The following is a 22,958-nucleotide window of genomic DNA, read 5'->3' as shown; positions in this document are numbered from 1 at the left end:
AGAAAACACTGTATTTTTTTTAATATATGAAATTTATTGTCAAATTGATTTCCATACAACACCGAGTGCTCATCCCAAAAGATGCCCTCTTCAATACCAATCACCCACCCTCCCCTCCTTCCCAACCTCCTATCAACCCACAGTTTGTCCTCAGTTTTTAAGAGTCTATTATGGTTTGGCTCTCTCCCACTCTTTTTTTTTTCCTTCCCTTCCCCCATGGGTTTTTGTTAAGTTTCTCAGGATCCACATAAAAGTGAAAACATACGGTATCTGTCTTTCTCTGTATGGTTTATTTCACTTAGCATAACAGTCTCCAGTTCCATCCACGTTGCTACAAAGGGCCATATTTCATTCTTTCTCATTGCCACATAGTACTCCATTGTGTATATAAACCACAATTTCTTCATCCATTCATCAGTTGATGGACATTTAGGCTCTTTCCATAATTTGGCTATTGTTGAGACTGCTGCTATAAACATTGGGGTACAAGTGCCCCTATGCATCAGTACTCCTGTATCCCTTGGGTAAATTCCTAGCAGTGCTACTGCTGGGTCATAGGGTAGGTCTATTTTTAATTTTTTGAGGAACCTCCACACTGTTTTCCAGAGTGGCTGCACCAGTTTGCATTCGCACCAACAGTGCAGGAGGGTTCCCGTTTCTCCACATCCTCTCCAGCATCTATCGTTTCCTGATTTGTTCATTTTGGCCACTCTGGCGTGAGGTGATATCTGAGTGTGGTTTTGATTTGTATTTCCCTGATGAGGAGCGATGTTGAGCATCTTTTCATGTGCCTGTTAGCCATCTGTATGTCTTCTTTAGAGAAGTGTCTATTCATGTTTTCTGCCCATTTCTTCACTGGATTATTTGGTTTTCACGTGTGGAGTTTGGTGAGTTCTTTATACATTTTGGATACTAGCCCTTTGTCCAATATGTCATTTGCAAATATCTTTTCCCATTCCGTTGGTTGCCTTTTAGTTTTGTTGATTGTTTCCTTTGCTGTGCAGAAGCGTTTTATCTTCATGAGGTCCCAGTAGTTCATTTTTGCTTTTAATTCCCTTGCCTTTAGGGATGTGTCAAGTAAGAAATTGCTACGGCTGAGGTCAGAGAGGTCTTTTCCTGATTTCTCCTCTAGGGTTTTGATGGTTTCCTGTCTCACATTCAGGTCCTTTATCCATTTTGAATTTATTTTTGTGAATGGTGTAAGAAAGTGGTCTAGTTTCAACCTTCTGCATGTTGCTGTCCAGTTCTCCCAGCACCAATTGTTAAAGAGACTGTCTTTTTCCCATTGGAAGTTCTTTCCTGCTTTGTCAAAGATTACTTGGCCATACTTTTGTGGTCTAGTTCTGGGGTTTCTATTCTATTCCATTGGTCTATGTGTCGTTTTTGTGCCAATACCATGCTGTCTTGATGCTTACAGCTTTGTAGTAGAGGCTAAAGTCTGGGATTGTGATGCCTCCTGCTTTGGTCTTCTTCTTCAAAAATACTTTGGCTATTCGGGGCCTTTTGTGGTTCCATATGAATTTTAGGATTGCTTGTTCTAGCTTCGAGAAGAATGCTGGTGCAATTTTGATGGGATTGCACTGAATGTGTAGATAGCTTTGGGTAGTATTGACATTTTAACAATATTTATTCCTCCAACCCATGAGCACGGAATGTTTTTCCATTTCTTTATATCTTCTTCAATTACCTTCATAAGCTTTCTATAGTTTTCAGCATACAGATCTTTTACATCTTTGGTTAGATTTATTCCTAGGTATTTTCTGCTTCTTGGTGCAATTGTGAATGGGATCAGTTTCTTTATTTGTCTTTCTGTTGCTTCATTATTAGTGTATAAGAATGCAACTGATTTCTGTGCATTGATTTTGTATCCTGCAACCTTGCTAAATTCATGTATCAGTTCTAGCAGACTTTTGGTGGAGTCTATCGGATTTTCCATGTATAATATCATGTCATCTGCAAAAAGTGAAAGCTTGACTTCATCTTTGCCAATTTTGATGCCTTTGATTTCCTTTTGTTGTCTGATGGCTGATGCTAGGACTTCCAACACTATGTTAAACAACAGCGGTGAGAGTAGACATCCCTATCATGCTCCTGATCTCAGGGGGAAACTCTCAGTTTTTCCCCATTGAGGATGATGCTAGCTGTGGGCTTTACATAAATGGATTTTATGATGTTTAAGTATGTTCCTTCTATCCTGAGTTTCTCGAGGGTTTTTATTAAGAAAGTTTGCTGAATTTTGTCAAAGGCCTTTTTTGCATCAATTGACAGGATCATATGGTTCTTACCTTTTCTTGTATTAATGTGATGTATCACATTGATTGATTTGTGAATGTTGAACCAGCCCTGCATCCCAGGAATGAATCCCACTTGATCATGGTGAATAATTCTTTTTATATGCTGTTGAATTCGATTTGCTAGTATCTTATTGAGGATTTTTGCATCCATATTCATCAGGGATATTGGCCTGTAGTTCTCTTTTATTACTGGGTCTCTGCCTGGTTTAGGAATCCAAGTAATACTGGCTTCATAGAATGAGTCTGGAAGCTTTTCTTCCCTTTCTATTTTTTGGAATAGCTTGAGAAGAATAGGTGTTATCTCTGCTTTAAATGTCTGGTAGAACTCCCCTGGGAAGCCATCTGGTCCTGGACTCTGATTTGTTGGGAGATTTTTGATAACTGATTCAATTTCTTCGCTGGTAATGGGTCTGTTCAAGCTTTCTATTTCTTCCTGTTTGAGTTTTGGAAGTGTGTGGGTGTTTAGGAATTTGTCCATTTCTTCCAGGTTGTCCAGTTTGTTGGCATATAATTTTTCATAGTATTCCCTAATTGCTTGTATCTCTGAGGGATTGGTTGTAATAACTCCATTTGCACTCATGATTTTATCTATTTGTGTCATCTCACTTTCCTTTTTGAGAAGTCCCCTGCAATTACCACATTCTTATCAATAAGGTTGCTTATGTTTATGAGTAATTGTTTTATATATTTGGGTGCTCCGGTATTCGGCGCATAGACATTTATAATTGTTAGCTCTTCCTGATGGATAGACCCTGTAATTATTATATAATGCCCTTCTTCATCTCTTGTTACAGCCTTTAATTTAAAGTCTAGTTTGTCATATATAAGTAGGGCTACTCCAGCTTTCTTTTGGCTTCCAGTAGCATGATAAATAGTTCTCCATCCCCTCACTCTCAATCTAAAGGTGTCCTCAGATCTAAAATGAGTCTCTTGTAGACAGCAAATAGATGGGTCTTGTTTTTTTATCCATTCTGATACCCTATGTCTTTTGGTTGGCGCATTTAATCCATTTACATTCAGTGTTAAAGAAAGATACGGGTTTAGAGTCATTGTGATGTCTGTATGTGTTATGCTTGTAGTGATGTCTCTGGTACTTTGTCTCACAGGATCCCCCTTAGGATCTCTTGTAGGGCTGGTTTAGTGGTGATGAATTCCTTCAGTTTTTGTTTGTTTGGGAAGACCTTTATCTCTCCTTCTATTCTAAATGACAGACTTGCTGGATAAAGGATTCTCGGCTGCATATTTCTCCTGTTTAGCACACTGAAGATATCGTGCCAAGCCTTTCTGGCCTGCCAAGTTTCAAAGGAGAGATCAGTCACGAGTCTTATAGGTCTCCCTCTATATGTGAGGGCACGTTTATCCCTTGCTGCTTTCAAAATTTTCTCTTTATCCTTGTATTTTGCCAGTTTCACTATGATATGTCGTGCAGAAGATCGATTCAAGTTACGTCTGAAGGGAGTTCTCTGTGCCTCTTGGATTTCAATGCCTTTTTCCTTCCCCAGTTCAGGGAAGTTCTCAGCTATAATTTGTTCAAGTACCCCTTCAGCACCTTTCCCTCTCTCTTCCTCCTCTGGGATACCAATTATGCGTATATTATTTCTTTTTAGTGTATCACTTAGTTCTCTAATTTTCCCCTCTTACTCCTGGATTTTTTTATCTCTCTTTCTCTCAGCTTCCTCTTTTTCCATAACTTTATCTTCTAGTTCACCTATTCTCTCCTCTGCCTCTTCAATCCGAGCTGTCGTCATTTCCATTTTGTTTTGCAATTCGTTTAAAGCGCTTTTCAGTTCCTCGTGACTGTTCCTTAGTCCCTTGATCTCTGTGGCAAAAGATTCTCTGCTGTCCTCTATACTGTTTTCAAGCCCAGCAATTAATTTTATGACTATTATTCTAAATTCACTTTCTGTTATATTATTTAAATCCTTTTTGATAGTTCATTAGCTGTTGTTTTTTCCTGGAGATTCTTCTGAGGGGAATTCTTCCGTTTGGTCATTTTGGAGAGTCCCTGGAGTGGTGAGGACCTGCAGAGCACTTCCCCTGTGCTGTGGTGTATAACTGGAGTTGGTGGGCAGGGCCGCAGTCCAACCTGATGTCTGACCCCAGCCCACCCCTGGGGCCACAGTCAGACTGGTGTGTGCCTTCTCTTCCCCTCTCCTAGGGGCGGGATACACTGTGGGGTGGCGTGGCCCATCTGGGCTACTTGCACACTGCCAGGCTTGTGGTGCTGGGGATCTGACGTATTAGCTGGGGTGGGTAGGCAAGGTGCATGGGGGCAGGAGGGGCAGGCTTAGCTCACTTCTCCTTAGGTGATCCACTTCAGGAGGGGCCCTGTGGCAGCAGGAGGGAGTCATATCCGCTGCCAGAGGTTTGGCTTCTCAGAAGCACAGAGTTGGGTGTTTGAGCGGAGCGAGCAAGTTCCCTGGCAAGAACTGGTTCTCTTTGGGATTTTGGCTGTGGGATGGGCGGGGGAGATGGCGCTGGCGAGCGCCTTTTTTCCCCACCAAGCTGAGCTCTGTCCTCCGGGGGCTCAGCAGCTCTCCCTCCCTTTGTCCTCCAGCCTTCCCGCTTTCTGAGCAGAGCTGTTAACTTATGACCTCCCAGAGGCTAAGTTGCGCTTGATGTCGGAACACAGTCCGTCAGGCCCCTCCACTTTTGCCAGCCAGACTCGGGTTCTGCTTGGCCGGTGAGCCGCCCCTCCACCCTGGCTCCCTCCCGCCAGTCCGTATAGCGCGCACCGCCTAGCCGCCCTTCCTACCCTCTTCCATGCGCCTCTCGTCTGCGCTTGGCTCCGGAGACTCCGTTCTGCTAATCCTCTGGCGGTTTTCTGTGTTATTTAGGCAGGTGTAGGTGGAATCTAAGTGATCAGCAGGATGCGCGGTGAGCCCAGCATCCTCCTATGCCGCCATCTTCCCTCCCCTCCTCCTGTTGTGTTTCTTAAATCCTACATATGGATAGCATATGATATCTGTCTTTCTCTGACTGACTTATTTCACCTAGCATAATATACTCTACTCCCATCCATGTTGTTGCAAATAGAAAGATTTAATTCCTTTTTATGGATGAGTAATCGTCCATTGTGTGTATATATGTGTGTGTGTGTATGTGTATATATATATCTTTTTTTATCCACTCGTCATTTTATGGCCATTTGGACTCTTTCCATAGTTTTTCTATTATTGATAGTGCAGCTATAAACATTGGGTTGTATGTGGTTGAGTATTAAAACTTGAGTCTCTAATCTGTCACCATCTGCCATCTAATAATATTTCTTCACATATATGTGTTTTTCACTATATGTACAACACACAACACAACACAATAATAAACTTCCATTCCCCCTTTTTGAGCATTGTGCCATTATTATCCTGTTTTACTTGACATTTGCTATAACCACAACAGTATATTGCTTTTATATTTCCTTAAACGTTCAGTATCTTGTAGAAGAAAATTTTAAATGAGATCATCAAAGTCTGATATATTTCCACTTACTTTTTTTATTTAATTTTTTTTTACATTTTACTTATTTTTGAGAGAGAGAGAGAGACAGAGCAGAAGTGCGGGAGGGGCTGAGAGAGGGAGACACAGAATCCGAAGCAGGCTCCAGGCTCCGAGCTGTCAGCACAGAGCCTGATGCGGGACTCAAACCCAAGAACTGTGAGATCATGACCTGAGCTGAAGTCAGTTGCTTAACCAACTGAGCCACTCAGGCGCCCCTCCAGTTACTATTTTTACCTTCTTCATTCTTTCCTTGATACCAGTGTCTCTATGGTACCATTGTCTATTTCCCTGAAGAACTCTGATTTGTATTTCTTGTAGTGTGAGTTTTTTTCACAGGCAGTCTTAGTGTTGATATGCCTCAAATGGATTTATTTTCCTTCATTTATTTAAGCATATTTTGCTAGACGTAGAATTTGAGGTTGGCATTGTCATTTTTCTTCTTTCAGAATTTAAAGATGCCATTCAATATTATTGGTTTGCATTTTCTTCTAATAAAGTGTTGGCAGCCAATTTACCTTTTTTCCCCATGTGTACCATGTGTGTTTTCTGACTGTTTTCAGATTTTCCCTTTCTCATTCATTTCCACAATTTCATTGTTATAGACCACTGTTTGATTTGGTGTTTGTGTTTTTCTGCTTGGGGCTCACAGAACTTCTTGCATGGGTGGGTTTATGGTTTTTATCCTGTTTGGAAATTTAAGACAATTATTGTTGTGTCCCACCATTTCAGGTGTTGTCCCATGAGTCACTGATGCCCTTTACATTTATTGCCCATCTCCTTTTCTCTCTAGGCTTTGGTTTGCATAGTTCCTATTGCAAATAGTTCAAATTGTTTTTGTCTGCATTATACCATCATAGATTTTTAATGTTTATTTATTTTTGAGAAAGAGACAGAGCACAAGTAGGGGAGGGTCATAGAGAGAGGGTAATACAGAATCTGAAGCATGCTCCATGCTCTGAGCTGTCATTACAGAGCATGACCTTGGGTTCAAACCCACAAACCATGAGATCATGACCTGAGCAAAAGTCAGACGCTTAACCTTCTGAGCCACCCTGGTGCCCCTCATCCATTGTTCTTAAAGAACATTTGGTATAGTTTTTCATTTCACATATCCTAGTTTCAGTTTACAAATTTGATTTGATTCTTCTTTATGATTTCCTTTTCTCCTCCCATCACATAAGTTTTCCTTTAATTCCTGATCATATTTATAATGTCTCTTTTCACATTGTCACCTGTAATTTGGAACTTTGGATCCTGCTTCTTTGGATATTGACTAATTTTTTATTGGAGGCTGGACATGAGACTGTGAACATGTTGAACATCTGGATTTTGTTATCCCCTTCTTATGAGTGTTCAATGACATTCTGGCAATTAGTTAATAACTTCTGATTCAGCTTTATCTTCTCTAGGTTTAATATTTTTATTGTGGTAAGATGTACAACACATAATATTTACCATTTTCTAGACTTATTTTTAAGCTCTGATGGATGAGTTGAGATTAGCATTTGCTCTAGAGCTATGTTGTCAGATTTTATACTGATGTGAATTTTCATGGGGTCTCATGACACATGTATTGATTGATATTGGTGTGTTATAGTGACTCTGAGTGACACATTTGGCTTTGTATTGGTTTACTCTTTCAGCCTCACCATGACTGTACTTTAAATAAATACATCCCAAATATTATTATTTCATAATAAAGGAAAGTTAACGTTCATTTAAAACATGGTTTCCAGGTGATGATGTCAGGAGGGTCAATGAGAAAGCCATTGGTGTTTGTCCAGCTGAGCTGCCTCATGATTGGCCACCTAAACAAGGCCAACCTGAGAGAGCCCTGGTGATTTTCTGGGCATGGTGGTTACATCACAAGGAGGCACTGTGATGACCAGGGCTCTTATAAAAGCCAATCAAGGACCAGGTGGCACTGAGGAGAGAAATAGCACTTCAGCCACAGCTCCTCCTGCTTTTCCTCCTGTTCTCTGCCCTGTTCCTTTACCCTGCTAATGACAAACCTGCTGCCCACTACTCTTGCCCTGGGGCCTCTGGCTGACACTCTACACTCCAGATTTCTGCTTGGGCCTACCTCTCTGCCCCTCTGTGGTCCTGAGAGTCCATGTACCCACACCCAGTGACTTCTGGACTTGCTTCCCACTGTGAGGCTGGGCAGACCACTCAGGTATGTTTTTTCCATTAGGAGGTGGGAGTGGGGTATAGGGAATCAGAGTACAGTGGATTCTCAGTCATCTGGAGAAAGCCCCTCCCAAAACTCTGTGGTTATAACCAGGCTCAACACAGGAACCCAAGACCATGACCTGAGGGATCCCTTCACACCCTGATACCCTGGAGTCCTCCAACCCAGCTCAGGAGGGCAAATGAATGTCCTGAACATCAAGCTGACCCAGATGTACACTATGTGGACAATTCCCACAGACACCTGGGAGAGAGGAAATTTTTTGACTGTACTGGAAGAAGTACTCATCACAACACTGCACACAGTAGGATTCCTTGGAACACAGCCCACAGGCCATGAGCTGTCTGATCCAGCTCAGTAGTAGACAAATCCCCCAGAACCATGATTGCTCCAACCCACCTCTGAACTAGACCAAGGAGTCACCTGGACAGGAGGCTATCCTTATGCAAGAACTTATTATTTCCATTTTGTAAATAATTTTCTTTATAGTATGTAGTTCTCTTATTCCCATATTTTTTCATCCTGTCTTTCCTACTGGTTTGATCATCTTTTGCTGATACAATTTGATTCTTTTCTATTTAACTTTTGTGTATCTACTATACTTTTATTGAGACTTGATATAAAGCTATTATAGATATAAATGTCTCTTTAATCTGCTAACATGTTAACATAAATATTTAAAATTCTATGCACAACTATTGCTTTACATTATTAAGTTTTGATACCAGAATTTATTTATGTTCTGTATATATTAAAGAGTGTATATTATTACTATTACTGATACATTTGCACATTTTCTTCTGTACTAGTGTTATAATTCATTTACCCACCACCATCACACTATTCCAACATTCTGTTTATCTATATATTTACTGTAACCGGTGACATTTGTACTTTAGTAAGATATTTTGTTGTTTTCCTGTCCAGTTATTTCAGTTAAAACTGCTTTTATTGCATCTTCAAACAAGGTCTAGTAGTGATAAATTGAATCAGATTTTGTTTAATGAAAACAATTATTATATCTCCTTCTTTAAATGACAATTTTATCCTATGTTTGATGGAAAATTATTCTGGTGATACTATTCTTGTTTGGTAGTGTCGTTTGTTTTTTCTAGCATTTTCCATTTATCATTTCATTCTCCTCTTTCCTTAAAGTTTCTAATAAAAAATCTTCTGTCTTCCTTATGAGGGATTGTTACATGTAAATTTTATTATATTACTGAAGTATAATTGACATACAATATTATATCAATTTCAAGTTGACAACATATTGATTTAACAATTCTATTCATTGTTCAGTGCTCACTAATGTAAATGTAGTCACCATCTATCACCATAAAGTTTTCTTATAGCATTGTTAATTATATTCCCTATGCTGTATTTTTTTAACCTCTGTGACATTTGTATTATAATTTGAAGTTTGTATTTCTTAATCCCTTTTGTCTCATTCACCCATCCCACCACTTCCACCTATGTGACAGCCACCAGTTTGTTCTGTGTATTTATAAGACTATTTGGTTTAATTTTTTGTTTGTTTTTTTCTTTGTGTTAAACTTGATATAGTGAACTAATACGGTATTTGTCTTTCTCTGATGTATTCACATAATTACCCTGAAGGTCCATCCATGGTTTTGCAAATGTCAGGATCTCATTAATTTTATGACTCACTAATATTCCACTGTACATATATACTACATCTTTGTTCATTCATATTTGGATGGGCACTTGGATTTCTTTCATATTTTGCCTATGTAAATCATTCTTCAATAACAGTAAAGTATGCACATATATATTTGAATTAGGTTTTCATTTTCTTTGTGTAAATACTCATAGTAGAGTAACAGGGTCATTTTGTATTTCATTTATTAACTTTCTGAGGGACCTCCATACTGTTTTCTACAGTGGTGGAATCCATTTACATTGCCACTAACAGTGTATAATAATTTACCTTTTTTCCACATCCTTGCCCACATTTCTTACTTCTTGTCTTCTTTATTTTAGAACAGGCATGAGGTGGTGTCCCAAACTAATTTTAATTTTAATTTCTTGCATTATTAATCCTGTTGAGCATCTTTTCATTTGCCTGTTGGTTGTGCATATTTTTTTGGAGAAATGTCTACTCAGGTCCTCTGCCCATTTTTTAATCAGTGTGTGTGTGTGTGTGTGCTATTAAGTTGTGTCAGTTCTTTATGTATTTTGAATATTAATACCTTTATGGAAATATCTTTTGAAAATAGCTTCTCCCATTCATGAAGTTGTCTTCTTGTTAAATTGCTTTTTTGTTGCTGCTGTTGTCATTTTTGTAGTTGTGCAAAATATTTTTTATTTTTTATATAGTCACAATAGTTCATTTTTTTTCATTGCCTCACGAGAGGTACTTATAAATATGCTGTCGATGTCAGTGTCCAGGAAGTTACTTCCTGTCCTTTATTTTTTTAGGAGATTTGTAATTTTATATTTCACATTTATGTATTGAATCTGTTTTGGGCAATTCCCTGGCTGTGGCATCTTCTTGATCTTTCTTTGATGGAGAACTCTTCCATCATGTCTTTTTGTCTATGTTTCTGTCTTTTGCATGTTATGAAAACATGTTATGATTCCTGCTACTGAGGGTAATGCTATATTAAGAAGGGTTCATACTCTATTTAGGGCCTGGTGCTTCAGGATGTGTTTCTGGCATATGCTGTGTGTACTCTCCTGTTGCGATTTGGCTGCTCTTTCTCATTGGTCATTCCTTGCAGAGTTCTTCCTTGCTTGCAGTGGGCAGTATTTGGAACTTTAAGTAGGTGTGCTTTGACTTTTTGTTAAAATAAGTCACATTTAAAAAAATCCTGATCCAAAAAAGAGAGAGAGAGAGAAGTAAGTTGAATAAAAGAAACCCCTCCCAAAAAATACACAAAACAAAACAAAAGCTATAAGCTTCACTGAAAGGCAAAAAAAGAAAAGAAGAAGCAGCTTGATTCAAAAAATGAGAAATGGAAACAAATAAACAAAAAATTAACAAAGTATTATAATTCTGATTCCTAAATATTAAATTAATAAGTGCATAAAGGAAAATAAAGAAGAAAAAAAAGGAGAAAAGAAAGGGAAAAAAGAAAGGGAAAGTGAAAAAGAAAGGGAATAAAAAGGAAAGGAAAATGCAAAGGAAAAAGGCAAGGAAAAGAAAAGAAAAAAGAAAAGGAAAGGAAAGGAAAGGAAAGAAAAGGAAAGGAAAGAAGAAAAGAAAAGAAAAGAAAAGAAAAGAAAAGAAAAGAAAAGAAAAGAAAGCTTGTTACCATTTTCACCAGAATTGGAGCAGATGCTTTGGAGCAATGTGTGATCAGTATACTTGGTGCATGCATGGAGCTTCTGTGTTGGTGCTCTGGGGGAGCCCTGGTAAATATGTCCCGCAGGGAGTGGTGGTGGTGGAGGGGGATTGATGTAAGCAGCCCAGCCTCCACTAGGGAGAGCTTTGTTGCTCTCTGAAGTACCACCTTGCTGATATATGGAGGTTGGGTAGATAAGATGGCATCACCCTCCTCTCTTGTCCCAGGTAAGAGATATCACACCCACCACTGTTCAGGGAGCCTGAAAAAAAAAATGCAAATAATCTCTCCTGTGACCCAGGCTTCCAACAGATCCTTCCCCCCAAGCCATCTGTGCCTGGGCCATTGACCTGCCTGGCATCACAGCTCTCCTGTGTTTCATCTCTGCTGCATGTATGGTATTCAAAACTCCAAATCTTAAAGGATTTGGCAAGGTGTAGACCAGCTCCCCTCCTCTGTAGGAGAGCCACTCAGTGCTGCACCTGACATCCTTCTCTCCCATAAAAGCAGCTGCATGCCTGTGCATGTGCCTGGAGTTTATAGTGAAGCACAGGGAAAAGCTGTGACCACGTTATCCACCCTTTATATGACTCTGTCCCTGATGTTGAACAATCACTCTAAGGTGCCAGCCAGTCTTTTGTTCTTGGAGAGGCAATATACCCTCCTTCAAATGCACTCCTGGAAGGTGAACATATTCTTCCAGTGTGACCCAGCATATCCCCACACTATTTTTTCCACACCAGATCTCCACCCAGTCCCCAGAAGCATCACAGCCCATCCAGATTGACTCTGGAAAATGGCACAGACTTCCAAAGACTTAAAATATGAGCTCTACCTTTTGCAAAAACTTGATATAGTTCATCCCAATTCCCCAGTCAATGGTTTGGGGAAGTGCTTTCCCCTTTGGTTGTGTGAAGAAAATTCACTTATCTTTCTCCCCCTCTCTTGCTCCGCTTTGCATAAAGTGCTCCCTCACCTCTGTGGCACTGAGGCTTTTCTCCCCGTCAGTTCATGTCTTCATACTGTGTACCTTCTGCTTCTCTCCCTCAAATTATGAAGATTGTTCTAATTCTCAGATATATTTCCTAAATATTCAAAATGATTTGATTTTGGGGCAACTGGGTGGCTCAGTTGGTTAAGCATCCAACTTCATCTCAGGTCATGACCTTAGGGTTCATTAGTTTGAGCCCCATTTTGGGCTCTGTGCTACCAGTTCAGAGCCTGGAGCCTGCTTCAGATTCTGTGTCTCCCTTTCTCTTCTGTACCCCACCCATGCTCTGTCTCTCTTTCTCTTTCAAAAGTAAATAAACATTGAAAAATTTAAAACCAAACATAAAACAAAATGATTTGATACTGATGTATCTGTGTACTGTGTGAGAGGGAGAAGACACGCCCAGGGTTCCCCTAATACTCCACCATTGTAACTCCTCTTAATATTTAATCTCTTAGGAGTTTATATTTCTATAAGTGGCAAAGAAAAATTTTCCATTTTCATTATTTTGCATCTACCTGTTCAGGTTTCTTAAATTGTATTAGTTTTAATTTACATCCAAATTAGGTAGCATATAGTGCAACAATGATTTCAGGAGTAGATTCCTTAGTGTCCCTTACCCATTTAGACCATCCGCCCTCCCACAACCCCTCCAGTAACCCTCAGTTTGTTCTACATATTTATGAGTCTCTTATGTTTTATGCCCTCCCTGTTTTTATATTATTTTTGTTTCCCTTCTCTTATGCTCATCGGTTTTGTCTCTTAAGGTCCTCATATGAGTGAAGTCATATGATATTTGTCTTTCTCTGACTAATACCCTCCAGTTCCATCCACGTAGTTGCAAATGGCAAGATTTCATTTTTATTTCCTAGTAATACTCCATTGTGTGTGTATATATATATATATATATATATACCACATCTTCTTTATCCATTCATCCATCAATGGACATTTGGGCTCTTTCCATACTTTAGCTATTGTTGATAAAGTGCTATAAACATTGGGGTGCATGTGTCCCTTCAAAACAGCACACCTGTATCCCGTGGATAAATACCTAGTAGTGCAATTGTTGGGCCCTAGGGTAGTTCTATTTTTAGTTTTTTGAGGAACCTCCATACTGTTTTCCAGAGTGGCTGTACCAGCTTGAATTCCCACCAACAGTGCAAAAGGGATCCTTTTTCTCCACATCCTCACCAACATCTGTTGTTGCCTGAGTTGTTAATGTTAGCCATTCTGACAGGTGTGAGGTGGTATCTCATTGTGGTTTTGATTTGTATTTCCCTGATGATGAGTGATGTTGACCATTTTTTCATTTGTCGGTTGGCCATCTGAATGTCTTCTTTAGAGAAGTGTCTATTCATGTCTTTTGCCCATTTCTTCAATGGTTTATTTGTTTTCAGGGTGTTGAGGTTGATAACTTCTTTATAAATTTTGTATACAACCCCTTTATCTGATTTTTCATATGCAAAAATCTTCTCTCGTTCTGTCTGTTGCCTTTTAGTTTTGCTGATTATTTCCTTTGCTGGGCAGAAGCTTTTTACTTTGATGAAGTCCAAGTAGTTCATTGTTGCTTTTGTTTCCCTTGCCTCCAGAGACGTGTTGAGTAAGAAGTTGCTTGGGCCAAGATCAAAGAGGTTTTTACCTGCTTTCTCCTCAAGGATTTTGATGGCTTCCTGTCTTACATTGAGGTCTTTCATCCATTTTGAGTTTATTTTTGTGTATGGTGCAAGAAAGTGGTCCAGGTTCATTCTTGTACATGTTGCTGTCCAGTTTTCCAAGAACCACTTGCTGAAGAGGCTGTCTTTATTCCACTGGATATTCTTTCCTGCTTTGTCAAAGATTAGTTGGCCATACATTTGTGGGTTCATTTCTGGGTTCTCTATTCTGTTCCATTGATCTGAGTGTCTGTTCTCGAGCCAGTACCATACTGTCTTGATGATTACAGCTTTGTAGTATACCTTGAAGTCTGGGATTGTGATGCGTCTTGCTTTGGTTTTCTTTTTCAAGATTGCTTTGGCTATTCAGGGTCTTTTCTAGTTCCATACAAATTTTAGGATTATTTGTTCTAGCTCTGTGAAGAATGGTGGTGTTATTTTGAAAGGGATTGCATTGAATATGTAGATTGCTTTGGGTAGTATCGGCATTTTAACAACATTTGTTCTTCCTATCCAGGAACATGGAAACTTTTTCCATTTTTTGTGTGTATGTCTTCAATTTATTTCATAAGTTTTATATAGTTTTCAGTGTATAGATTTTTCCCCTCTTTGGTTAGATTTCTTCCTAGGTATTTTATAGTTTTTTGTGCAACTGTAAATGGGATCAATTCCTTCGTTCCCTTTCTGTAGCTTCATTGTTGGTGTATAGAAATGCAACCGATTTCTGTGCATTTATTTTACACCCTGCAACTTTGCTGAATTCATGAATTAGTTCTAGCAGGTTTTTGGTGGAATCTTTTGTGTTTTCCACGTAGAGTATCATATCATCTGCGAAGAGTGAAAGTTTGACCACCCCCTGACTGATTTGGATGGCTTTTATTTCATTGTGTTGTCTGATTGCAGAGGCTATGACTTCAAATACTATGTTGAATAACAGTGGCGAGAGTGGCCATCCCTGTCTTGTTCCTGACCTTACAGGGAAAGCTCTCAGTTTTACCCCATTGAGGATGATATTAGCATTGGGTCGTTCATATATGGCTTTTAGGATCTTGAGGTATGTTCCTTCTATCCCTAGTTTCTTAAGGGTTTTTATCAAGAAAGGATGCTGTTTTTTGTCAAATGCTTTCTCTGCATCTATTGAGAGGATCATATGGTTCTTTTCCTTTGTTTTATTGATGTGATGAATCATGTTAATTGTTTTGCATATATTGAATCAGCCCTGCGTCCCATGTATAAATCCTACTTGGTCGTGGTGAATAATTTTTTAATGTATTGTTGGATCTGGTTGGCTAATATCTTGCTGAGGATTTTTGCATCCATGTTCATCAGGGAAATTGGTCTATACTTCTCATTTTTGGTGGGGTCTTTGTCTGGTTTTGGAATCAAGGTCATGCTGGCTTCATAGAAAGAGTTTGGAAGTTTTCCTTCCATTTCTATTTTTTGGAACAGCTACAAGAGAATAGGTGTTAATGCTTCCTTAAATGTTTGGTAGAATTCCCCTGGAAGTCATCTGGCCCTGGACTCTTCTTTTTTTGGCAGATTTTTGATTACTCATTCGATTTCCTTATTGGTTATGGGTCTGTTCAAATTTTTTATTTCTTCCTGTTTCAGTCGTGTTTTGGTCGTGTATATGTTTCTAGGAATTTGTCCATTTCTTCCAGAATGCCCATTTTATTGGCATATAATTGCTCACAATATTCTCTTAGTATGTTTTTATTTTTGCTGTGTTGGTTGTGATCGCTCCTCTTTCATTTTTTATTTTATTTATTTGGGTCCTTTCCTTTTTCTTTTTGATCAAATCAGCTGGTGGTTTATCAATTTTGTTAATTCTTTCAAAGAACCAGATTCTGGCTTCATTAATCTGTTCTACTGTTATTTTCATTTCGATAGCATTAAATTCTGCTCTAAAATTTATCATTTTCTGTTTTCTGCTGGTTTTTGTTTTTATTTGCTGTTCTTTTTCCAGGTCTTTAAGGCATAAGGTTAGGTTGTGTATCTGAGATATTTCCTCTTTCTTTAGGAAGGCCTGGATTGCTATATACTTTCCTCTTATGACCACCTTTGCCACATATCAGAGGTTTTGGGTTGTGGTCTTATTTTCATTGACTTCCATATACTTTTTAATTTCCTCTTTAACTGCTTAGTTACCCCATTCATTCTTGAGTAGGATGTTCTTCAGTCTCCAAATATTTGTTACCTTTCCAAATGTTTTCTTGTGGTTGATTTCGAGTTTCATAGCGTTGTGGTCTGAAAAATGCACGGTATGATCTCGATCTTTTTGTACTTACTTATGGCTAATTTGTGTCCGAGTATATGCTCTATTCTGGAGAACGTTCCATGTGCACTGGAGATGAATGTATATTCTGTTGCTTTAAGATGAAATGTTCTGAATGTATCTGTTAAGTCCATCTGGTCCATTGTGTCATTCAAAGCCATTGTTTCCTTGTTGATTTTTTAATTAGATGAACTGTCCATTGCTGTGAGTGGGGTGTTGAAGTCTCCTTCTATTATGGTATTACTATCAATGAGTTTCTTTATGTTTGTGATTAATTGATTTATATATTTGGGCGCTTTCACGTTTGTAGCATAAATGTTTACAATGGTTAGGTCTTCTTGGTGGATAGACTCCTTAATTATGATATAATGCCCTTCTTCATCTCTTGATACAGTCTTTATTTTAAAGTCTAGATTGTCTAATGTAAGTATGGCTACTCCGGCTTTCTTTTGTGGACCATTAACATGATAGATGGTTCTCCATCCTCTTACTTTCAATCTGAAGGTGTCTTTAAGTCTAAAGTGGGTCTCTTGTAAACAGCATATAGATGGATCTTGTTTTCTTATCCATTCTGTTACCCTATGTCTTTTGATTGGAGCATTGAGTCATTGACGTTTAGAGTGAGTACTGAAAGATATGAATTCATTGCCATTATGATGCTTGTAGAGTTGGAGTTTCTGGTGGCGTTCTCTGGTCCTTTCTAGTCTTTGTTGCCTTTTTTGTTTGTTGGTTGGTTTATTGATTAATTGATTATTTCATCGTTTCTCCCCTCAAAGAGTCCCCCTTAAAATTTATTGCAGGGCTGGTTCTGTGGTCACAAACTCCTTTAATTTTTGTTTGTCTGGGAAACTTTTTATCTCTCCTTCTATTTTGAATGACAGCCTTGCTGGATAAAGAATTCTTGGCTGCATATTTTTCTGAATCAGCACATTGGATATATCCTGCCACTCATTTCTTGCCTGCCAAATTTCTGTGTATAGGTCTCCTGCAAACCTGATATGTCTTCCCTTATAGGTTAGGGACTTTTTTTCCCTTGCTGCTTTCATGATTCTCTCCTTGCCCGAGTATTTTGTGAATTTGACTATGATATGCCTTGTTGATGGTCGTTTTTTGTTGAATCTAATGGGAGTCCTCTGTGCTTCCTGGATTTTGAAGTCTGTGTCTTTCCCCAGGTTAGGAAAGCTTTTTTTCCACTATGATTTTCTCACATAACCCTTCTACCCCTATTTCTCTCTCTTCCTCTTCTGGGACCCCTATGATTCTGATGTTGTTCCTTTTTAATGAGTCACTGATTTCTCTAATTCTTAAATCATGCTCTTTTGCCTTAATCTCCCTCTTTGTTTCTGCTTCATTATTCTCCATAAGTCTGTCCTCTATATTGCTGACTCTGTTCTCCCTCATCCATCCTTGCTGCCATGGTATCCATTTGAAATTGCAGCTCAGTTATTGCATTTTTTATTTCATCCTGACTAGCTTTTACTTCTTTTATCCCTGCAGAAAGAGATTCTATTCTATTTTCAACTCCAGCTTGTATTCTTATTATTGTGATTCTAAATTCTGGTTCAGACATCTTGGTTATATCTGTGTTGGTTAAGTCCCCGACTGTCGTTTCTTCCTGCTCTTCCTTTTGGGGTTAATTCTTCAGTTTCATCATTTTGAAGGGAGAAAAGGAATTAATAAGGTAGAAAAAACTAAAATAAAAATATTAACATTAAAAAAAACTAAACACACACCTACAAAAAAAAATCAAATAAAATGATGCTTGATCCTAGGTGTGTTTAGGTCTGGGTGTTGAAAGTGGCTTGATAGATTAGAGAGAAAAAGGGGGGGATTAAAAAAAAGGAAATTTTGGGGCGCCTGGGTGGCTCAGTCGGTTAAGCGTCCGACTTCAGCTCAGGTCACGATCTCGCGGTCCGTGAGTTCGAGCCCTGCATCAGGCTCTGGGCTGATGGCTCAGAGCCTGGAGCCTGCTTCTGATTCTGTGTCTTCCTCTCTCTCTGCCCCTCCCCCATTCATGCTCTGTCTCTCTCTGTCCCAAAAATAAATAAACATTAAAAAAATTTTTTTTAAATAAAAAAATAAAAAAAATTAAAAAAAGGAAATTTTTTGAAAATTTGAAATAATGAATACACTGAGGTAGACTAAAATGAAATGATAGAAGTAAAATAGAATTTTAAAAAATTACACAAAACTAAAGCATATAGTAGAAATAAAACAAAGAAAATATTTTTAATAAAAGTTAAAAATAAAAATGAATTTGTTCTCTTTCTGTATTAAAGAAAAGAACAGAAAAAGAGAAAAATAAAAATAATAAATAAAGGAAATGATTTGAAAATTGAAAAAGTGAATACACTGTAATAGACTAAAATAAAATGGTGGAAGTAAAATAGAATTTGAAAAAATTTACACAGAAGTAAAAAATATTGTAAAAAATTTAAGTAATAATATTTTTAATAAAAATTGAAAATAAAAATTATTTTTCTCTTTCTGTATTCAAGAAAATGAAAAGAAACAAAAAAGAGAGAAAGAAGAAAAAAAATAGGAAACGTTTGAAAATTTGAAAAAGTGAATACACTGAAGTACTAAAATAGAGTGATTGAAGTAAAATACAATTGAAAAAATTTACACAAAAGTAAAAAAATTAAAGAAAGATATTTTTAGTAATAATTGAAAATAAAAGTGAATTGTTTCTCTTTCTGTATTCAAGAAAAAGAAAAATAAAAAAGAGGACAAAAGAAAGAAAGAAAGAAAACTGAATAGATGGACCTGCTAACAGACTGCAATATGACTGAAATTATTTTGTTTTCCCCTAGAAGTCAGACTATGAAGCTCTTTATAGTCCAGAGACTAAGCAGGTGGTGAGACTTCTGTTCTTGAAGAGGGAGGTTGGCCCAGTTGGACGGGGCTCAGTGTAACGGCTCCGTTCTCCACTAGATGGCACTTCTAGCTTACTGGGGTGGATTGTTGTGGTGCTCCTAGGTGCATATGTGCATGTATGGATCAGTGAAAATGGTGTCACCCAGCCACCCACTCTCGAATATTGGAACTCTGCTCTCCCCAATCAACAATCATGCACCGTCCTTCATCCTCAGCTTTTGTCCACTCCCCCCTTTACACTGTCCATGACCAAGATCCAGGTAGTACCTCTCTCCCGAGTTTTGTCTCATATGTGGCTGTTTTCCCTGGCCCCTTATTTATGAGGGAATGCAGTTTTGACCCATGCTTCCCCTCTGTGGAATGGCCAAATGCTGGCCTCTCCCAGGAAAGTTCGCAGGACCATGCTGCTGCTGATGCCCAGAGACTGCAGCCAGGTGCCAGCCCACCCCAGGAAAAGTTCAAGAGATAGTGTAGCAGGAGAGTTTCAGGTATTATGGAAAATCACAACACACATCTGGCACCAGGCTTCACCCTTAACAACATTGTTCCAGTACCAGTGAATGTGGCTGTTCTCTGGGGTCTGCTGGTCCCAGGTTGCCTCACAGCCTCTACCAAATGTCCTTCCAACAGTGGAACCGCTTCTCCCCATGTGGCCTGAGAACCTACTGGACCCCAGTCTGTTCCTGGGGATTTGCCCTTCCCACCAGAGCACTGCCAAGTATCAAACTGCAGAGTTGCAGGCTCTGCACTCTGCCTGTTTACAGTCTTAATGAAATTTAAACCCTCTCTTTTGTCCTTTCTCCCTTTTTAGTTTAGTCCCTGCGGCTCTTTCCAATTTTCCACTTCTTCTCCAGCTGCTTTTGGGGAGGGATGCTTTTCCCATATTCTCCCCACCCTCTCTCCCCCACCCCCCCGCCTCCACATGCAAAAGCGGTTCAACCGCTCTCCACATGCAAAAGCGGTTCCCTACACTCTTTGGCTTCTCTGTTCCCAAGTTCACCTCTCCACGCTGCATACCTGCTGAATTCTGTGGTTCAGGTTGTGCAGATTGTTGTGTTAATTTTCAGATCAGTTTTGTAGGTGTGCAGAATGGTTTAGTGTTGGTCTGGCTGTATTTCATGGACGTGAGACACACATAAAACGTCCATGCTGTTCTGCCATCTTGGCTCTCTCCTCCTACCTGTTCAGGTTTCTTAACACAATGTATTGAAAATATTGTCTTGTCTCCATTGTATAGTGTTGCCTTCTTCATTATACTTTAATTGACAATACAGGTGTGGGTTTATTTCTGGGATCTCTCTCCTGTCCCATTGATCTATGTGTCTATTTTCTTTTCCACAACCATAGACTTTGGTATTCTATAGCTCTGTAGCATATCTTAAAATCTGGGATAATGATAATCATTTTTCTTCATCTTCAGTATTGTTTTGGCTATTCATGGTCTTTTTTTTCATATATATATTATGTAAATATTTGTTCTTGTTCTGTGAAAAGTGCTTTTGGCATGTTGAAAACCTATAGATTTCTTTATGTAGTATGGAGATTCTAACAATATTGATTCTTCCAGTGCATGACCATGGAGTATCTTTCTATTTGTTTGTATTTTCCTTGACTTCCCTCATCATTGTCCTTAGTCTAGAGAGTATGTCTTTCATTGTCTTTGCTAAATTCCTTCCTAGGCATTTTAGTCCTCTGGTGCAGCTGTGAGTGGATTATTTGTTGGTTTCTCTTTCTGCAACATTATGAGTGTATGGAAATGCAAAAGATTTCTTATATTAATTTTGTGTCCTACAAATTCCTGAATTAATTCGCAGTTGTAATACTATTTTTTTGGTGACTTCATTAGGGTTTTGTATATATAGTGCCATTTCATCTTCAAATAATAATTTTTAGTTCTTTCTTACCAATTTGGATTTTTAATTTTTTTTCCTTATCTTATTGCTGTGACTACCACTTTCAATACTGTGAAATAAAGTGAAAATGGATATTCTTGTCTCCTTCCTGATCTTAAAGAAAAATTTTTCTCTTTTTCAGCATTATTATGTCAGCATTTTTTCCCCACATATGGCCTTTTCCAGGTTGCAGTGAGTACTTTTTAATTCTAATTAACAGTTATTATATTATTATATAATTATATATTATATTATTATGTAACAATAACTAATTAAGAGTTATTATAAGACATTATATTTTGTCAAATGCTTTTGATCATCTGTAAAGATGATCATATGGTTTTTATCCTTCATCTTGATAATATGATTTATCAAATTGATTGATTTGTAAAGCAAATTAAAATCACCCATGCCTCACCAGAATAAATCATAGTTGATAGTTGTTAATGATTTTTGAAATATAAATTTGAATATGGTTTTGGAAAACTCGTTAAGGAATGTTTGCATCTATATACATAAAAGATATTGATTTGCAGTTTGTTATTGTTTTGTTTTTAGTGTCTTCATCTGGTTTAGTTATGTGTGTAATATTGGACTTGTGAACTACATTTGAAAGTTTTCCTTTCTCTTCTATTTTTTTTTTGAATACCTTGAGAATATTATTAATTCTGCTTTAATATTGATGGAATTCACCTGTCAAGCTATATGATCCTGGAATTTGCTCTGTTTTTCTTTTATTATTACTTATTCAATTTCATTACTAATAACCACTCTGTTAAAATATTGCACTTCTTTCTGATTCTGTTTGGAACAATTATACATTTCTTCTTCAAGTTTTTCCATTTGTTGGCACATAATTTTTCTCTACATTATTTTATAATTCTTTGCATTTCTATGTTTCTGTTATTATTTCATCTCCTTTATTTCTGATTTTATTTATTTGAGTTCTCTTTTTTTATAAGTCTGGCTGATTTTTTTCAGTTGTGTTTACCCCCTTAAAGAAATACATCTTGATTTCATTGCTATTTTCTATTTCTTTTAGTTTATATTTTAAAACTGTGGATTATTGTTTAAATTTCATAACAAGAAAATGCTGGGGGTGTTGTTGATGGCCTGATGCATGCTCAGATAGCATGTGTTGCTGATGGAGAGACCCTTCCTCATATGATTATGTAATGCAGCTTACATGTTTAAGATCTTATATTCCAAAAGTAATTTTATTCACACATAAACTGAGAGCAAATTATAGAGAATTTCAGCATACTCTCTGCTTCCACACATACAAAGCATCCTCCAGAAACAACATACCCTACCAGAGTGATACATTATTTACAATTGATAAGCCTATATTGATGCATTTTAATCAACCAAAGTCCAGAGTTTACATTATTGTTCATTCTTAGTGCTGCACATTTTTGGAGTGTTTGGAGAAAATTATATTGAGTTGTATGCATAATTATAGAATTAAACCGAATATTCTGATTGTTCTAAAAGTTCTCTATGTTCCAAATATTCCTCCCTCTCTTTTTTTTGAAACCACTGGACTTTTTACTTTCTTTGTAGTTTTTCTTTATCCAAAATGTCTTATAGTAGAAATCATATAGACACAGCCTTATTACTAGTTTACAAAATTTGCTACTCGAATACTAGATGTTGTTTGATAAAGGAGTGCATTTGTGATGAGAACTGGGTGAGGTATGGAAGTGTTGGATGACAAAATTGTATACTTAAAATTAATATTACACTGTATATTTAAAAAATTGGGATTTAAATAATTTTTAAAAATGGACCATGACTACAGCAATCATGATAATGATTAAGGTAAAGCTTAGCTATAAAATGCTGCTGTTGACAGGTGTCACAAAAGTGAATAATTTGTAGGTTTCTAGAGTTGTTTCCGTTTTGCTGTATGTGTGAAATAAAAAAGCCCTGAGAAGAAACAACTGAGGAGATGGAGGGTCAGGGGAGATGGAATACACC

At 37.8% G+C, this 22,958-nt stretch overlaps 1 long non-coding RNA gene across 1 annotated transcript; it reads left to right on the top strand.

Annotated features, from left to right (window-relative positions):
• Positions 1-7,740: 7,740 nt before the first annotated feature.
• Positions 7,741-22,958, top strand: LOC122231161. The gene is made up of 3 exons (XR_006208331.1): positions 7,741-7,968; positions 21,121-21,170; positions 22,860-22,958. It is a non-coding gene; the product is annotated as an uncharacterized LOC122231161 (long non-coding RNA).

The sequence above is a fragment of the Panthera tigris genome, chromosome A1 (assembly GCF_018350195.1).
Source record: "Panthera tigris isolate Pti1 chromosome A1, P.tigris_Pti1_mat1.1, whole genome shotgun sequence".
Taxonomy (NCBI): domain Eukaryota; kingdom Metazoa; phylum Chordata; class Mammalia; order Carnivora; family Felidae; genus Panthera; species Panthera tigris.
Note: the sequence above shows the minus strand (reverse complement) of the source record. Positions and strands in the feature narration are given on the sequence as shown.